The sequence below is a fragment of the Fringilla coelebs genome, assembly GCF_963513975.1.
Source record: "Fringilla coelebs genome assembly, chromosome: 5".
Lineage (NCBI taxonomy): Eukaryota > Metazoa > Chordata > Aves > Passeriformes > Fringillidae > Fringilla > Fringilla coelebs.
This window is the reverse complement of record NC_140033.1, coordinates 60,945,092-60,963,358: the sequence shown is the minus strand read 5'-3', so window position 1 is coordinate 60,963,358 and position 18,267 is coordinate 60,945,092.

Genomic DNA, 18,267 nt, shown 5'->3' with positions numbered 1-18,267 from the left:
AGATGTGGTGGGTATTTAACACTGCTTCATGGTTATATATATATATATTCCCCAAAGAGCTTTCAGGCCATCAATATCCTTCTACAAATAAACTGTGAGCAATGCAGCAATGCCTTCACAGCTGGGGAAGAGATGGGTACCCAGGGCAAGTGAACCCCTTCAGGTACTGACACATCCCCCTTCTGAACTGCAGGAAGAAGACACATCCTTTGCCCCAGATTTTGACCCATAGGCAAAAAAAATGTGCTTCTTGTATAATCAGAAGTGGCACTTCAAAGAATTGTGGGCAAAGCCTTAGAAAGAAATAGCCAAGATGATCAAATTAATTAAAAGGAAAAATCCAAAGTCTAATTTGGGCTGAAATTGATGTTGCTTTTGGCAATTGGGATAAATCAGGATGATACAGAAAACACTTGAAATAGAGCAGACACTGCTTCTTCAACTTCAGAATGGTTAAAATCCATTTTAAAACAAAAATATGGGTCTTAGCAAGATCAGCTCCTGTAGAAATTGATATATATATGATGTATGATTGTTGAAGTAGGGGTATTATTATTTCTAAATGTTTTGTAAAGCTGTCAAAAACCTTGTGGGAAAGTAATACTGCAATTGGTGTGCAGACTGGGTGGGATCTCTTTGACTTCCTGGGATGCAGAGGACAAACAGGCTTTTTCTGTCTACTCCTTTCCCTGTGCTATTCTCAGTGATCAGACTCAATAATTTGTTAACTTCCAAGATCTTCTGAAATGTGTCACTATCAAATCCATGCAATCCTTTTTTCCCAGACTGAAACCTATGTTTGTATAAGGTAAAGGTGAACTAACTGGCAGGCAAGGCTGAGGAGGAAACCAAACCAAAATAGCAAGGGAAGACAACAGTGTGGTTGTGCACAATAAAAGGCAGTAGTGAAGAGAAAGCAGGTGTTGGTACCACCTACCAGTTGAAATAGTCTCTAGAAAACTTAATTTTCATACTCATGGCACATGCAGGTTTGTGAATGCATGGGGGATAGATCTGAGGAAAATATCAGTGCTCAGTTCCCAGTGGACAGATGTGATTGAGGGATTGCTAACTTAAATTTGCCCAAAATACTCTCAGACCATCCTGATCTTGGCCAGCCCTATTTCAAACACATTCATGAGTCCAATTTATACTTTGCATAGCTTTGAAATAAACTGTGTGGAAACAACACAGTGACCTCATATTATATTATTGGCAGCTTTTAAAAAAATCAATCATTAAACTGTGGCATTCTCAGGCTGTGGGAAAAGAGTTTGTAAGAGTGTAACACAAGCACCACGGATATATGGCTGCATTTGTTTTACTTTAAAAGTACAATTTCTTTTACCACTTGAAGTATTTTTAATTGCAGCTCTTCAGTCCTACCATATGATGGGCTCTCAGAAATCTGGATCATGAAAACAAGTAAAATTATTCCCCTTCACTTCTTTCTTCAATATTTGGATAGAAAATATTCCTCAGAGTTTCATATCCCTACATGATTATTCCTTTGTGACAGACAGGCTGTTAAACTATTTAACAACATGCTTATAAAACTGTGGTTTAATGATAATGCATTTTCCTTATTTCCAGGAGGACACTTGTCTTGGTTATGGAAGATTAAATAGCAAACCATATGTGCTGGGAATGGGTCATAGCCCTGGAATCTTTCATGTGGCTGATGGGATGTACATCACATCTTAAAGGAGGACTGAACAGGCATATTGCACCAATGCAAAGGGTTTGATTATGTGCTTGGCTTTCAGAGATGGCTCAATAATATTTTATAAAGAGTGCTTTAGCGAGAAAGGCGCTTGGTGGTAGCTTTAATTGGTTTAGAAGTGTAAATATTTGATAGACCATCTGTTGGTGACACTGCAGCAGAACAAGAGCTGCTCCACTTTGACTCTCTGTGGATTCTTGAAGAGTAGAGACACTCATTTCAGATACTGAGAGCCAGGAAAAGATGAAATTTGAATCTTAATCTGTCATGCCTCAATTCTAACCAGATTTGCAAGGCAAAAGTGCAATTACTCAAAATGGGCACAGGGGTTCACTTTTTGTTTTGCCTCAAGCCTAATGTAGATGTCATCACTGGGAGCTACAGCTGTAAGTATGTTGGACAAGTCACACTACTAAACCAAGAATAATTTATTTTAAAAAAGGAAAAAAAAAAAGGAAAATCAGGTGACCTGAAAGAATCAGAACTGACAATAAGACTGTCAGCATGTTTATTTCTATTTTGGACTCACCAGAACAGCATCTCTATGGGAAAGCTTTTGTAAAAGTCAAATTTTCAAAGCCCACGTGGGAAGGGGAATTACTATTTTCATCTCCATTGCAAAAATTCTGACTTTCAAATGCCTCAAGGAGTCTGGTGACTTACTGCCTTATATTTGAACTCTCCATTCTTGATTTCCAAACTCAGCAAAATTCCAGGCTATCACCTTCAGCTCAACTTCAGTTAAACTTTGCACCCACTTTGCTGGCTTCATTTACTCTTAAATTTCACTGCTTGAGCCCCTTCTTTACCTAAGCACTCCTTTTAGCTTAGCTTATCTATGAATCAGAGCCTATGTGTAATCTGGTTTTTGCCTGTGTGTGCAGTTGAATTTACACGAATCTCAGTGTGCTATAATACCCTCTGGGTATGGAAAGCTGGAAATTGCAATGAGCCCATACAATTGTACCACCAATGGTAACCAGAACTAAAGAAATAAAGTAAGATAATTTTAAACAGCATTGTGTTGGAACTGGAAGACGAAAATCCACAGTTTATGGCTGATTAAAACGAGTTAATGGCACTCAGCAATAAGCCCTTCTTAGTCCTTCTCCTCCCCTCCAAAGTTTAAAATGTTTTTAAATGCTTATTTGAGGTTGCTTATGAGGCTTATTTATATTGGATACAAATCCAGACACCATGTCTTGCAGAGGTTTGTGTTTGAGAAGGAGAGAAATGACTTGTAGAAAGTGCTGAAGAAGGCAAATGTGTGCCTTAGCAACACCAGGTAAGAGACCAAGTGGGTTTGCTTCTCACCTTTGTTTCAAGTGCTGGCTTTCTTCCTCATGGCTGGGTACAGACTGATTTTCTCTTCATTTCTGCTTAAATCTCCTCCTGGGACAAGGGAAAATGTGCCAGGCTGGCAGGTATAAAACCTCAATCAACTATTGTCTTGAATATGATTTCTGCAATCCATTTCTTAAAGGATTCCTGTGTTTTAATCTTGGTAGTCAATTCGCATGTTCACTTGTCCTTAGTGTAAACACTTCCCCAGGGATTTCATATCTAGAGATAGTTTAAACCTGCTCACTTTGTCCTTAGGAGGAGAAAGATCAGCATAAAATGCCCAGAGATGCTAAATATTTGTTTATCACATTATGAATTCACTGAGTGGGCAGAACTCAGATTTTCTCTCTAGAATTAAAAGAGGAGAGAATATCCCTTTCATGAGAAGAAGGCTTTGAAAGTTCATACACAAGACTATTGATGATTGATTTGAAGCAATGAGATGAAACAGCCCAGGCTTCTACCCATCCCTCTTTCCTTTCAGCTGCCTAGTTCACAGAATCTGAAAGATGAAACCTGCTTCATCTTTCTCTTTTCCTTTTCCTTTTTATTTTTTCTCTTTTTCTTTTCATTCTTTCTCTTTCTTTTTCTCTCTCTCTTTCTCATTCATATTTTTCTTTTGTTCTTTCTCTTTCTCTTTTTATTTTCTTTCCTTGCTCAGAAAAACAAAACCAGGCTAGCATTAGGAACAATTGTTCTCAAGTGCTCTCCACAGAGAAAGATTCAAATGTACTGAGTTTACCACCTGACCACTTGTAGTTTAGGAGAACTAATATCATTAGCAGAGGGGCACAGACACAGAATGAGAGTGTATTTAACCTTTGTACATCAGCTAAAAGAACATTTCATTTAACTCTTTGGAAACTGAGAAGGAGGTGAGCTACATTTTGTGAACTACATCAAAATGAGTCCTCATTTTTCTGTCTTTCATGGATAATTTAGCAGCTGTCATGATTATGTCTGAGCTAGAATTTTGAAGAGATAATTCCTTTTTTTTTCTAAAATGTGGAAATTTTCTCAGTTGCATCATGAGCTTATACTATTTTTGGTGGTTCATATTTATGGTTTTTTATTAAAAGAATTCAAAGATGAGAGATGTCTCTCACTGCAATTTTGGCTTTTGTGCCTGCGATTTCTGGTCCTAACACGACAGCTGTGTCATTTCCAAAATAATTTTTACTGGGTGAGAACCTGATGCTTACAGGTGGGTGTTTCCTTTTCTCCTTCTTTGTCCCCCAAGCATGAGCCAAATTTGAATCCAACTCAATTTGCATTATTGTGACTAGTGCCAAAGATATTGCTAAGCTTCCAAAGAGTGTGAAAACAACAGGATTTTTTATTTTTCCAGAGTAGCAGGAGAATTTGTCCTTCAACTGGTTTGACATCAGCTCTGTTTGAGATGGCAGAGCAGCACAGGGAGAGGACACCTTCACACAGAATTCCTGCCCTTTTTGGAGCTGTTGAAGCCCCCAGCCCAGGTTCTCCATGTGTTAAGGCATGAGAGCTGACAAGCTTTAATGAGAGAGAAAGGTGGGTAACAAGGGAGCAGAGGGCACAGGAGCTTGGTTCAGTAATTTCCTAAGGTTGAAGGTAGTTACAAGATTCTTTCTTCTTTGAAAAACATGTTGGACCAGACAAACACCACTGTCCTGGGGGCCCTGTAAGTGTGTGCACTTTTTGCAATGTTGCTACCTGCAGGTGAAAAATATCAGGATTCCTCAGGCTATTGTCCAAATCTAAGTGAATATTGCCACCCAGCTCTAGTTAGTTATTGCAAATGGCAGTTTGGGTGACCCAAAAATCAGGATTTGGGACTTAACTTCCTTACAGGCACCATTTTGAAAATCCTGTTTCATTTTGTAAAGAAAGTCAAGAGGGATTTGTCACCATGATATTTTCTGAAAAATCCCTTTGCCCAGGATTTTTCTCCTGGGAAGGTGAGAAGCCTCAGCATCTCCATATTTTGCTGCTCTGGAATGTGGTCTGGAGATTGTTTACCCAAAGATGTGAATTGTTTTTAATTAATGGCCAATCACCATCAGCTTTGTCGGACTCTGAGGAGTCATTCGTGGGCTTTCATTACCATTCTTGTTTAGCCTTCTGATGTATCCTTTCTCTATAGTTTAGTATAGTTTTAGTAGATGATATGATATTAATACAATATAATATAAATGTAATATAATGTAATAATATATAATATAATATAAATGTAATGTAATGTAATAATATATAATATAATATAAATGTAATGTAATGTAATGTAATAGTATAGTATAGTATATTATAATATAATATAAATGTAATGTAATGTAATAATATATAATATAATATAAATGTAATGTAATGTAATGTAATAGTATAGTATATTATAATGTAATGTAATGTAATAATATATAATATAATATAAATGTAATGTAATGTAATGTAATAGTATAGTATATTATAATGTAATGTAATGTAATATAATGTAATATAATATAATATAATATAATATAATATAATATAATATAATATAATATAATATAATATAATATAATATAATATAATATAATATAATATAATATAATATAATATAATATAATATAATATAATATAATATAATATAATATAATATAATATAATATAATATAATATAATATAATATAATATAATATAATATATATCAGCCTTCTGAGAACATGGAGTCAAATCCTCATCTCTCACCTTGTCCTGGGGACCTCAAACACCACAGGGATTGGATTTCTGGCTCTCAGTTACACTTGAAAACAGGCTTTTGCTTCATAAACAACTTAATCAGTTAAGGTGCTTCAATGCTCCTGCTTCTCTGAATCTCACATCATTTTTAAAATTTTCTCTCAGGTGAGGACCTGTGCCTGTGTTTCAGAGCCACTCTTCCAGCAGCACAGGATCAACACCCTGAAACAATGTGGGACTTCCTGGCGTCTCTGGAGGCGTGAGAAGCCATCCCATGGGATGGAGTCAGACAGTCATAAACAAATGTGGAGAGCTGTAATGTGACAGATCAGGTCAAACATTTTTATCCTGTCACTTTGAATGATGTTGCAGACCCGAGGGCTTCCGAGTGGCTGAGTTCTGAGCGCTGAGGTAATTTCCCGTGTGCGTTTTTGGCAATGCTGCATTGGGCATTCCATGGCACTGAGCACAGGCTGTTACTGATGCCACTCAGGAGAGAAATCTCTGCCTAATTTAAGAGTGGTGTTGTTTTCCAGACACATAAAGGGTAATTCTGATTCCATCCTCACACCCTGTACTGAAGTCAGCGAGCCTCAGGAATGAGACAAAGGCAGTGGAACTCAAGGGCACTGTTTGTGGCTGGCACTTGAATGGAATAGATGAGCAGAGCTGCACTCTGTGCTGAGCTCCTGCTGTAGCAAGGAGGGTTCTAATTCCCTTGCCATAAGGATGTGAGGTGGTGTGGGACTGCACTCATCAGCTCACATCAGGGAGTGTGAAGGAGGAGCACAGCAGCTGTGGGAAATACATGGCTGGAACATCTAAGTACAATCCTCAGCCCAAAGTGTGTGGTGCTTTTCAGACCACGGCAGGATCGACCATCTAATGTTCACAGAGAGCTGGTTTTAAATATGGAGATATATTCTTCAGAAAAGTCATTTCACATGGCTAAAATGTGTGGTTCTGAGTGGTCTTAGTAAGCTGGTTGGAAACAGTTCAGTTGTTATATTAATTTTATGACTCAGTACCTTAGGCATTGACAAGACAGGCCTGAGAGGTGGAAGCACCTTGACACAAAGTATGGAATTGCACTAAGAAGAACAGAGATCAATAAATTCCAAAGGCCTGTGCACACCTGGTTGCTTTGATAACCTTGTGAGATCTGAAGGGGGAAAATGTTTGGGTTATTATTTTTTGATTGACATCCTATTTTATTTTGAAGAAGTGTCTCATCAGAACAGCTGTGTAACTTCTGCCTGGTTTGCAGCCCCTCATTCTGTAGCCACACAGGGCAGGCAGCATTGCAGGATGGCTCATGGTCAAGCAGGCTGAGGACCAGAGTCAAATAATCTAAGGTTCACTGAAACCTCTACATTCCCCTGTCAGCAAAGGTTTTGGTAAGGTGTGTCCCTGGCTTTGTATACAAATGTAGGTCAAGTGTTCACAGAAACACAAATCTCTGGTTTAAAGCTGGATCTCATGACTTATTACCCAATTCTGCTCAGTGTCATCTCACAAACTCAAGTGGATTACCCAGCTATTGACTTTTTCATTCAAGCCCCCAGAAATCATAGTAAAATTAAAGCTTATGCAATTTTGATGGCTCATAAGTGGTCCATGAAATGTCAGTTAGTTGCAGGTGACCATCAACTGCTTTTAACACTTATTTTCATTTTAATTTGCATTATTTTCTGTGCGTAGTCAGGCTGCTATTTTCAGCCTTATACAAGATCACTGTTCTCAGATTTTGACAAGTCAATCTCTGCTTTAAAAACCCTCAGAAGTTTTTCTTTTGTTTGTCCTTTTCTGACAAAAAGAGATTTTTAATTCCCCATGGTGGATGCTAGAATTTCTCAGAGCTTTTGATTTCAGTCTTCTACCTTCAAGGCAAAAATAAGCCAAAATAACAGAAAAAAAATCTTACCCAGAATTTGTAGACCCCAAAAGTCTGTGTGAGTGGACAGGTATACATCTTGCTCCAATTTCCAGTGACTCTCCTGGATACATAGCTTCACTGTGAATATTGGATAATTTTTGACATCAGGGAATATTTTCCCTTTTCTAATTGCAAGGGGTGTAAATAATGTTTACAGTTTGTCATCATTCAAAAATAGGTAAGCAATTTGAAACTTCTATCCAGCTCACTAAGTTTAGAGAACAAATTTTCTTCCTCAGCAGCAGGTCTGAGCTGCTTCTCATCTACAGATCCTTTAAATACCTCTGGGGTGATGGCCCAACCACTGCCCTGGGCTGTCTGTTCTAGAGGTCAAAAAATTCCCCAGAAACTTCACCCAAACCTCTCCTGGTGCAACACGAGGCCATTTCTTTCTGTGCCACCTCTCATGATTCAGGAAAAGATATTCTGTCTCAATCAGTTTGAATGAATGGTAAAGCCATCGAAACTCTGGATGTTATGGAAGGTCCTGCACAGGAATGTTCCTTCAAAGAAGCATTTCCACTGCAGCCAGAGAAAAAGTGGGTTTAATTTCTGAAGTTCTCTCTGCTTACTCCCCTAGGAAATGCCTTTTTTTGTGTGTGTGTGGTGAGATTTTCTCACTGATTTTCCTAAGCTATTTTTTAAATTTTCATACTTTAATAATTCTCCTTTTTTCCCCTCTTTTAAATAAACATTTAAACAGTTGAAGAAGAGAATACAGTCATGCCCTCATACCTCTTAAGAATTTGCCACCTTCTCAGAATAAATCCTTTGACTTCAGAGAGCTGTGTTTAAAAGTAAAATAGATGGGGTTTTTTCATTTATTTTGGTTCTAGGATTTATACAGCCAAGTGCATGGTATGATATATTTAAAAAGGTTTTTCTTCCACATTTGTTGAGGACAAAAATATGGAGGAATAAACAAAAAAATCCCCACGTCTAAAAGAGAAAGTATTTTCTCCAGATAACAGCTGAGTAATATTTCCTTTTTGCTTTGAATGGAAAGATGGCAAATTTAAAACAGAGTAACATTGATAATCTGGACCAAATGTTTGAACACACTTGAAAAAGCCCAGCAAAATTATTTTGTGATGCCTTTATGTTTGTATTTTTGAGTCATTTCATATATCTGCAGGCATCATAGGAGCCCTAGGACCCCTTAGTTTCTTTTTCCAGTGTTACTGTGCTCTGTCACCAGAATTAACAGCATCAAACTGCCAGTGAGCAGAGTCACTTTAGAAATAACGAAATGTCACTCCCATTACAGAACAATGTGGCATTTAATGATTTAATGGGACTATGCAAAGTTTATTTGCATTATTATTCCACAGCAATGATTTTTCCTGGCAGTCAAAGCTGCCAAAAATATCACTGAATGTTAATTTAGATGAACTTTAAAGGCAGCCACATAGGGAGTGACCTGAAATCAAAGCTCTTGGTCCTAGCCTTCAAACGAGGCTACCCTGGAGGGTGTAATTAGAATCTTCCTTTAACCTCCCAGGCTTCAAATCTGAGAGGAGGACATGGCAAAAAAACACCCCCCACAATAAGCAGGAGATGTGTCATTCTCAGAAGCAAAAATTAGAGTAACATAATTAGCTGGCAGAGGCAGAAATACCCCTGGATGTAGCTATCATTAACACAGTTAATTAAATATCAGAAAATATCACATGAAAATATTCTGGAGGAAAAAAGGAGACGATTCTATTTCACATTGATGGAAATTTTAGCAAACTTTACTCATCTTTCAGTGTTCATCTCTATCAAACATTAGCAATTCTAACTGTGTTGGTCCTTTAGTTATTTGAGTGAAAGTTGTCAGGTGCATTAATCAATTAATTAATTAATTACTACTGAGCTTCGCAGCTGGGATGGTTTCCCACCTAAGAAATACAAATATTTTTATTGGCATATATATGATGATTGTACCTGAAAGGAAGAGACCAGTGGCTTCTGAAGTCCTTGGTTTTGTCTGGTTCTCCAAATAAACATACACTCCCCAAGAGGAGCTGAAATCAGGGGCCTTTTTGTAGTTTGCACAGGGCTATCTGAAGATTTGAACTGTTGGTTTGGTTCAGTTGTTTTGGTTTTTTCTCAGGTACCAGTTTGTTGAATGAAGAATGAGGTTTCAAATAAACACCAAAAAAAGAACGGGTTAGTTTGTGAGAAAAAGCGATACATTTCTGGATGTGGAGGTTATTTTCCCTGTAATTTTATAAGCATTTTGGTAGATCTTGAGAGATAGAAATATTTTAAAATTTAGCTAATGAAATTCAAATGCTGATTAAATTTTAAAGAGCAACAGTGAAACAAAGAAACAACAACAAAAAATGCCTTGAAAGAAAGACAGTAAAGTATTAGAGGAAAAACGGTGAAAAGAGAAGGAAAGAACATTTTCTTTTGAAAATAATTGGTTTTGCTTGGAAGAGAATAAACACACTGTTCTACTCTGTCAATAAATACAACCCAATAAGCTGCTGTAATTCTGCTCCAGTTCCATTGTGATAACACTATTCTGTGTTATCTATAACACAGGTAGCACAAAAGAATATTTAAATCATGTGTGAGGATGCCATCAGCCACAATCTAACAAACCTTCAGGTCTGAGGAGCTGCCTTCTCTTCTTAACACAATACAAATAGAAAACACAAAACCAGACTTACTGAAGGTTTCTTTTATTTCTTAAAGTTAGAAAGCAATTAGTACCAGCTTTAGCTAAAAACAAACAAACAAAATCCAAACAAACCAAACTACCCAAACAAATAAGCCAAGCAAAACAAGATAGGGTTTTATATCTCCCTAACAAACAGAAACTAAATGAGTATTAAGAACATGAATCTGAAAATGGCATGTCAACATTATTATAGAAAGAGGACAAAAAAGAGAAGCGTGAAGTGAAGAAAAAAAAAAAAGTACCCACTGCAGACAGATGTCAATTTTTTTTAAATCAACCTCTCAATACCTTGGTTGGAAGGCTAATTAACTTAACAGCAGGATCCAGACTCAAATCAGCTCTTTACTCACTGTAATCTTTAGGATCACAGTTTTCTCATGGCCTATGCAAAACAACCCATGCAACTGCATTCAGCTCCCCTGTGCTTAAGCATAATGGTGGTGTCTTTAATTATTTGCTGGAATGGTATTTTTCTGACTGGAAGCTGAGTGGACAACTGGCTTTTGGACAAGGATGGAAAGAAATTTTTGGCAGCAGAGCCTCTGCCATGCTGGCTGCAATAGGGAAGACACAGCAAATGCAGCAGGGAGCTTCAGGAAAAGCTGATTTCGTGAATGGGGAGTTGGATTCTTTCCCTCTCCCTGATCATGTGGCAGCAGCAACTGCCTTCAGGCAATCTGTCCCCAGGGGACTGTAGTTTTCCTCTGTGTTCCAGATTGCAAGGCAAGACATATTCTATTACCATCTGTATGGGTGTTGTCTTGTGTCAAGTGGGCAATTCTCCTTATCTCTCTCTCTGAGTGATCACAATCCCTCCTTCCTCCGGAGGGGACATCTGCTGATAACAGGCTATTGAATGTCACTGCATGGCTGATAAGAGCTACAGCATCCCCCTGGGAGATGCTCCGCCCAGAGGGAGGAGCCAAGCATTCCTAACTGGATATAACCTGGAGATTCTGGAACACCAGCACGGCTTCTCCACTGGATTTCCCAGAGGAACAGCAGCTGCCTCTTCTTCCATTGGATCTTTGGAGGAAGAATACCCCCCTTTTCTACAGGACCCCCCTGCTCCAACAGAACCACCCCTGACATTCCAGGAGAGCTGCAGCCACAATTCCAACTGGACTGCTACCAACACCCTGACCCACAGGGTGTCAGGTTAGGTTCTGACTCTGTCAGTGCTGTTCTAGTGTACTTCATTGTTTTATCTTATCCTTTTATTTTTCTTCCCTATTAAAGAACTGTTATTTCCTGCTCCCATATTTTTTGCCTGAGAGCCCCTTAATTTAAAATTCATAGCAATTCAAAGGGGTGGGGAGGGTTTACATTCTCCATTTCAGGGGAGGCTTCTGCCTTCCTTAGCAGGCACCTGTCTTTCCAAACCAAGACACTTTGCATCTTCATAGGTGCCCACCTAAATCTGTTTCTTCTCCCAGGAGATTTTTTTTTTTTTTTGCTCAAACTGTAAAATTAGTGTGCATTTCTGTGATCTACCTATTGAGTTTAGAAATATATTGTGTGAAGAGCCATGAGTTACATCTGGGCAGCAACCAAGTACTCACACCTTGATGTGTGTGCCTGGGATATCTACAGTCATATTGTGAGAAATTAGTGGATTTGCTCAAGGGGCTGAAATCAGAAATTTCAACTGAAAATGGTATTGTGAATATTTTTTTTAAATACACTGTACTGTTCTGAGGGTTTGAAATAGGTTACTACTTTTCCATGATAACTAGCATAACAATCAAAGACTGGTTCTTAACTTTAGTGTTACTGAGTCTGATGCAATCAAGAGTGGTAAACAAATTTGTGGTGACATCAATAGTGCCCAAACCCCACCCCAAGGTGTGATGTTTCATATAATACCTAATATATTGCAGTTAGACATCCTGCTGCCATAGCTTGCCTTCAGATGTAACACTGTTGTTATACCAGAGCTACATAATTTAGACAAGCCCTTTCCTACTGAGAAGAATCTGATTTTACTGAAGATTAAGGATTACTGGGTAGAGTTATGAAACAACAAAGTGAGGAATCAGATGAATGTCCAGTCCAAACTCACTTCACCTAATTTCAGCTATTTAAAAATTAGGTCTTCAGAACAGGACTCAAGACAAGTAGGCAATGGTGGGGGATCTGTGCTTCCAAAGAGTGATTAATTTCAACTATTTTAGACATTTCTCTTGAGAGGGGATGAATTATGCTCTCTATAATGTGCTCACTTCCACATGCCCTTCCATGCTGGGCCTGGATGACTAGATTGCATTAATCACCTATGTTATCATAGCTGAAGTTAGATTAAATGATGCATGACTGTATTCTAATGCACTTCAGTGCTCAGGCACTGCAGGCCCTCTAAGAGGCTGTTATCTTCAAAAGGATGAGAACTATTTATTTTCCAAGATTTTTAAAACCCAGCACCTCAAAAAAATAAGCAAAACTAAAAAATTCACCTGGTTTACCATTCTAGTTTTTGTAATTAACAGTTTTTTCCTACAGGTCTGCTGAGGAATGGCATTGTCTTTTATAGTTATGAACACTGAAGAGAATGTATTTTGATTTAAAAAATAAAAAGAGAAAAAGAAATGGCAAATAACTCATAGGTGTATGTGATTAAATGTTTCTGTCAATTATTTCTGGGAGATTATTGCTTTAAATTGAAAAGGAGAAGGGATGAGAAATTAAGCAATCATGAAGAAACTCTGAGAATTTTGAAAACAAAAAATCCTCCATGGAAAAAAAATCTTTCAACATGCCATGTAAAATTCACTTCCATTTCTAATTTCAGAATGCCTTAAGCTTATAATAAGAGGCTGTTGAGATAAGTTTTTTTCCCATTAACTGGCGAGAAACAAAGCCAAAGCAAAAATTGCAAGTTGTTTTACTTGTGTGCTGACACTTTTACCACGAGGAAAGCTTTCTTCTTCAGAGGAGCAACAAAAACTGGCCCATAAAGCACAGAAATGAAAGTCTTCCAAGGCAACACTTTACCTCTGGGAAGCAAATTTAAAACTAATGAGCAGACAAAGCCCCCAGCTACTTTTGCATTTGTATCCTGGTTAACCAAGAGTGTGTCACAAGCACCCACAGCTGCTCTGGTTCTGAACACAGCAGACAAATGAAAAGGCACTTTAGCAGCAAATGGGACTCAGTCCATCTCCAACGGGGTCAGTGCTGTTCCTTAAGTTTTCTGGCTGAAAAATTGGCTGAGAGGTAACATCTTTTCTAGCCTACATGCTGAGCTGTCATGAAATACTTTGAGTGCTTTTGATAACCCACTGACATATGCCTATTATGCTCTGCAGTGGTGTTAACCTCTGAAAGATGCTAAAATGTGACCCCTAATTAGAATTTGACATATAAAATGAACTGTAATAGGGCTGCTAAAGTACAGTTCCCTGACGTCTGGCTTCTAAGAATTTCAAAAGAACAGTGGACTGCCAAGTTGTCTTGCTTCTTCTCAAGCAATTGGAACCCACAGAGGGTGTTGTTTGCTGACAGGAAAACTCCCTTTGTGCAGTCAAGTACAAGGGTTGTGTTTGCCAGATTTTGAAGATGAAAAGTTTAATATGGAATGGGGCCTTATGCTTGCCCCTTGCTCTGAAACAGGCTGCCTGGGTAGGCTCTGACATATCCTCACATTTTTGCTTTGCTGAAATTTGCTGAGTGTTTGTCAAAGCTGAGACATATCAAGGAACCAAAATTACTTTAATGTTCTGACATAAATTGTAGATTACCACGGCGCTTCAGTTCTGTAAAGAAACTGTTAATATCTATTCGAAATATACAAAAATAAGTCAAAAAAGGAAAAAAAAAAATGTTTCAGATCATTTCATGAACTGATCTATCTATTAGGACAGCAAATATTAGTTTATCCTCACATCACATGACTGAAAAGCTCTTAGATGATCAGCCTCATTTCACACAGAGAGCCTGACGTGTTGGGACACAGGCTCAGGCCAGCTGCTCAAATGTGACCATTTAATGCCATCTGAGGTGCTGCCTGGCCTCCAGGTGAGTGTGTACCTCCTACAGACAGATGTTACATCAAACCAGCCTCACACAGATATTCTGAAGAGCCCAAATGGAACAGCTGAACCAAACTGCAAGGGACTGTATAACTGAAGTGGGAAATTAAATACATTTCAACAAAGCTTCACTTGTTCTTAGCCATTACCTGCATCACATTGTTATTAACACACTCCAAAAATCTCCTGGAGAACAACCCTGGCCCCCTCTTGCCCTTCCTTCTACCCTGCAGAGCCCTGCAGTCATTCCTGATGTGTTAAAGGTTTCCCTCACCAGCACCATTGGTGATGGGGGTTCATGGGCTGGGCAGGACCCTGGCAACTCCCCCGTGACATCCTGAGCCTGGAGCTCTGATCAGGTGCTTTTTTCTCTGTATTGGGCAAAGCAACGAACAAACAAAAATAAATAAATAGATAGATTAGATAGATAGATTAGATAGATAGATAAATAGATAGATAGATAGATAGATAGATAGATAGATAGATAGATAGATAGATAGATAGATAGATAGACAGACAGATATTGCTGCTGTTTTCTGCTGGATATTCCATGGGGCTGACATGGATAACCTTGCCAACAAGACTTTCTGCTCTGTTTGGTCTTGGTGGTTTTGTTGTTGCTCCTTTATTCCCTGAATAGCAACCAGGGAATGTCAGAAGTGAAGGACAGGCGTTTTTATGCCATTTGAGTTAGAGCAGAATAAATAACTGGTTGTGACTGCTGCCTGCTTGTGCCACACTAACATGTAAATCACCTTGTACCTGAGCTCAGAATTGTCCTCAGGCCCTCACCCTGTGAGTGGGAAGAGATAAAATGAACATTCCTTACAAAGAAAGAAGAAAAGTCACCCTGTCATGGTCCATCACTCTTGCTCATGACACCCACTGCTGTACTACTTTAGCAAACCTGCCTCTGAGGAGGAAAAATAAACTTTGGGAAATGTTGTACAATGACAACTTCATATTTTTGGTGTAAAAAATTGCAGAGACTTGGTGTGTGTCTCCTTTGCAGGCTGTGCTGGGAGAGAGGCAGGAAATTTCTTCAGCATAACAATCAAATCAAGTGAGCCTGTTGGCTGCCATCAAGACATTGACAGGATGTCAGGGAAGCAAAGTTTGTAGGGAAAAGAAATATCCACTCCCTGAAGTGCTCAGCCAACACTTAGGAAAGAATAACTCAAATGAGACTTTTTGCAACTTTTTCTTCTTTGTGAATCAACCCTAAATGGATTGAAATGTCCTGCAGTGCATTAGTTAACCAAGAATAATAATATTAGCATTGTATTTTTGTAATTCCTCTGCTGTACTTGATTCACAATCTGTTGATTGTGACTTATTATGGATTTTAATTACTCAGGTAATTTTGCATTCCTAAAATATTGATGATTCACTGATGCTCATTGTGGTTTTAATTTTGCTTTCTACAAATATCTTTCAATATTTGTCCAGAACTACATTTTTGAATAATTTCACAAAGAAACTTGGTAAAATATTAATGTAAAAATACACAGAAGACATACCTTCAATAAAAATTCTTGCTATAGTCTTAGCCATATACAGAAAAGTATTCTAAAAGAAGATTCAAAATACAGGACTTCAAATGTTTGGAAATGCCAGATTAATGACAGTATGAGAACTATACATCTGATCTTTCACTGTGTCTTTCCTTCAGCCCTTTTTTTGTTAATTTTCAAGTTTTGGTATGGTTTGGAAATTATTATTGTTGTTGTTATCCTTCTTCTTTTTTTTTTCCTATCACAAGCATTTATGACATTTGAAACAATTTATTACATTTGAAAACAATTTTAAAAATTCACCTGATCACATTCCTTAATTTTGTTCATTTTTGACTTATGGCTACCAAAACCATGCAACTGTTGGGAAAAAACCATTAATAAACAATTACTAGTCCTAGAAATATTGATATATTTATATATAATAAAGAATAAAACTTTTAGCTGAAATTATTAAATTAATGCATGAAGGAAAAATGAAGCATTTTGTATATGCTATATCTCTACCAATGTGTAGACTCATTGGTAGAGAGTGGTATTTCTCTTTAGAAATATTACTAAAACATGATCATGAAGAAGAAAGGACTGTGCAGAAAAATAAAATTAAAACTGAAAAAAAAAATCAAAAAATGAGTAGAACTTTTTGCAATTTAGCTGCCACAATCCCTGCAGGAAGCTTTCCAAGAATATTACATACAGAATATTTTCCACCAAATTGTCCAAACATATGTGTACTTCCAAGTGCAAACTGGATTTGCAGAACAAGTATTTTCTCATTGCAAATTACAACTTCATGTATCAATCTGTGCATTGTACATGATACTGCCTCAGCTTTTTGATGTAACATCCAAAAATATTCATTTTAGGTGTCAGTGGGAAAACGTTTCTTGGGTGTGGTTTGGAGTGGATCAATTTACAGCTTAGTTAACTACATAATTTAGGCAACCATCTATATGCAAAAAAAATACAAGAGGATAACTTTATATGCCTGTGCTTCTAAAAAAAGGTTGTCAGCTGCTGCCATCAAAAAAGACAGCAAAAATCATAGGAATACAAGAGGAGCAAATGTGTTATGTTGGCATGACAACTGCCACTTCTGGTCTGGAGAGCTGAGAGGAAGATGTGCCTACCCAGAGCAACAGCTGAGAGAGAAAACTTTGTGCAGGGCAAAATGGAATTAAACCAATCTGCCTCAATTATTTCCAAGGAATGATCAAAGGAATTTTGTGTAGTCACTGTTTCATATTAAAAAACACTAAGGAATATGAAGGAAAGGACAAAGGAAAAATCACTGTCCTCTAGTACTTCTGGGCTGTTTGAAAGGATGCTAACACCCCTTCTGTTGTTAAGAAGGAAACCTGAATCCAAGTTTCCACCATCCTGGTTTACTTGAAAGCAGAAGAATTTCCATGTTATTTAAGCTTAAGTAAGTCATGGATACAGTGATGACATCTTTATGTGACAAGTTGTTTTTTAGGATAAATGCCCTTCTTGAGTTTCCACAGCTTGATTCTGTTGTGAGCATAATTTGTGGAATAAAAGGGACATCCAGAAATAGAAGCATCTTCAGTGTCTGGGTCTATCACTGGACTGATTTCACTTCAGCACACAAATGAGGAGTTAAAAGGTTTGGCCCCATAGTTCTCAAAGTCAAAAGCTGAACCAGATTAAACAAGATCTTATTAATCACTTCTCATGCCATGAAAGAAACTTAAAAGCAAGGATAAATTCTGAGATAGAAGGATTTTTTTTTCCCTTCAGCTACTGAACATATTGAAACTACTCATCCTTGGTAAGCTTAAATTGTAAAGCAAGAGAAGCAGACACAAAACTCAATGATGGGGTACATGTGAGACAACCATATGAGCATAAAATATGCCACAATCAGAGTTGTAGCTTCATGGCTCGGTGACAGTTATTCCTGCAAAGGGAGATAGGTAACAAGAAATTACAAATCAAAATTATCTAGAATTAGACAACATGCTTTAAATTACTCTGTAAATGATTTGCATGGTTGCCTCACTGCTGAGCCAGATCATCTTACAAAGAATAGCAAACTGAATGCACAATCTCTACCCCTAACTTTCCCTCACTCCCAAAAATAGCATTAGGGAGATATTTATTTTGCTTGTACAATTCATAAATTTTACATGAAATTCCTTATACTACACTCTCTGCTCCAAACAAAACATTTCCCTGTGCTGAAACTAGTCTGGCTCAATGAGGGAAGGAGAAAGCTGAGGGTATTAATAACTTAACAGAAGACCTCTGCAACCAGAATGGAGCCAGGAAATCACTGAAATGAGGTTTAAGATCCAGAAGACAATTAGAACTTGGATAATAAAAAAACCAAA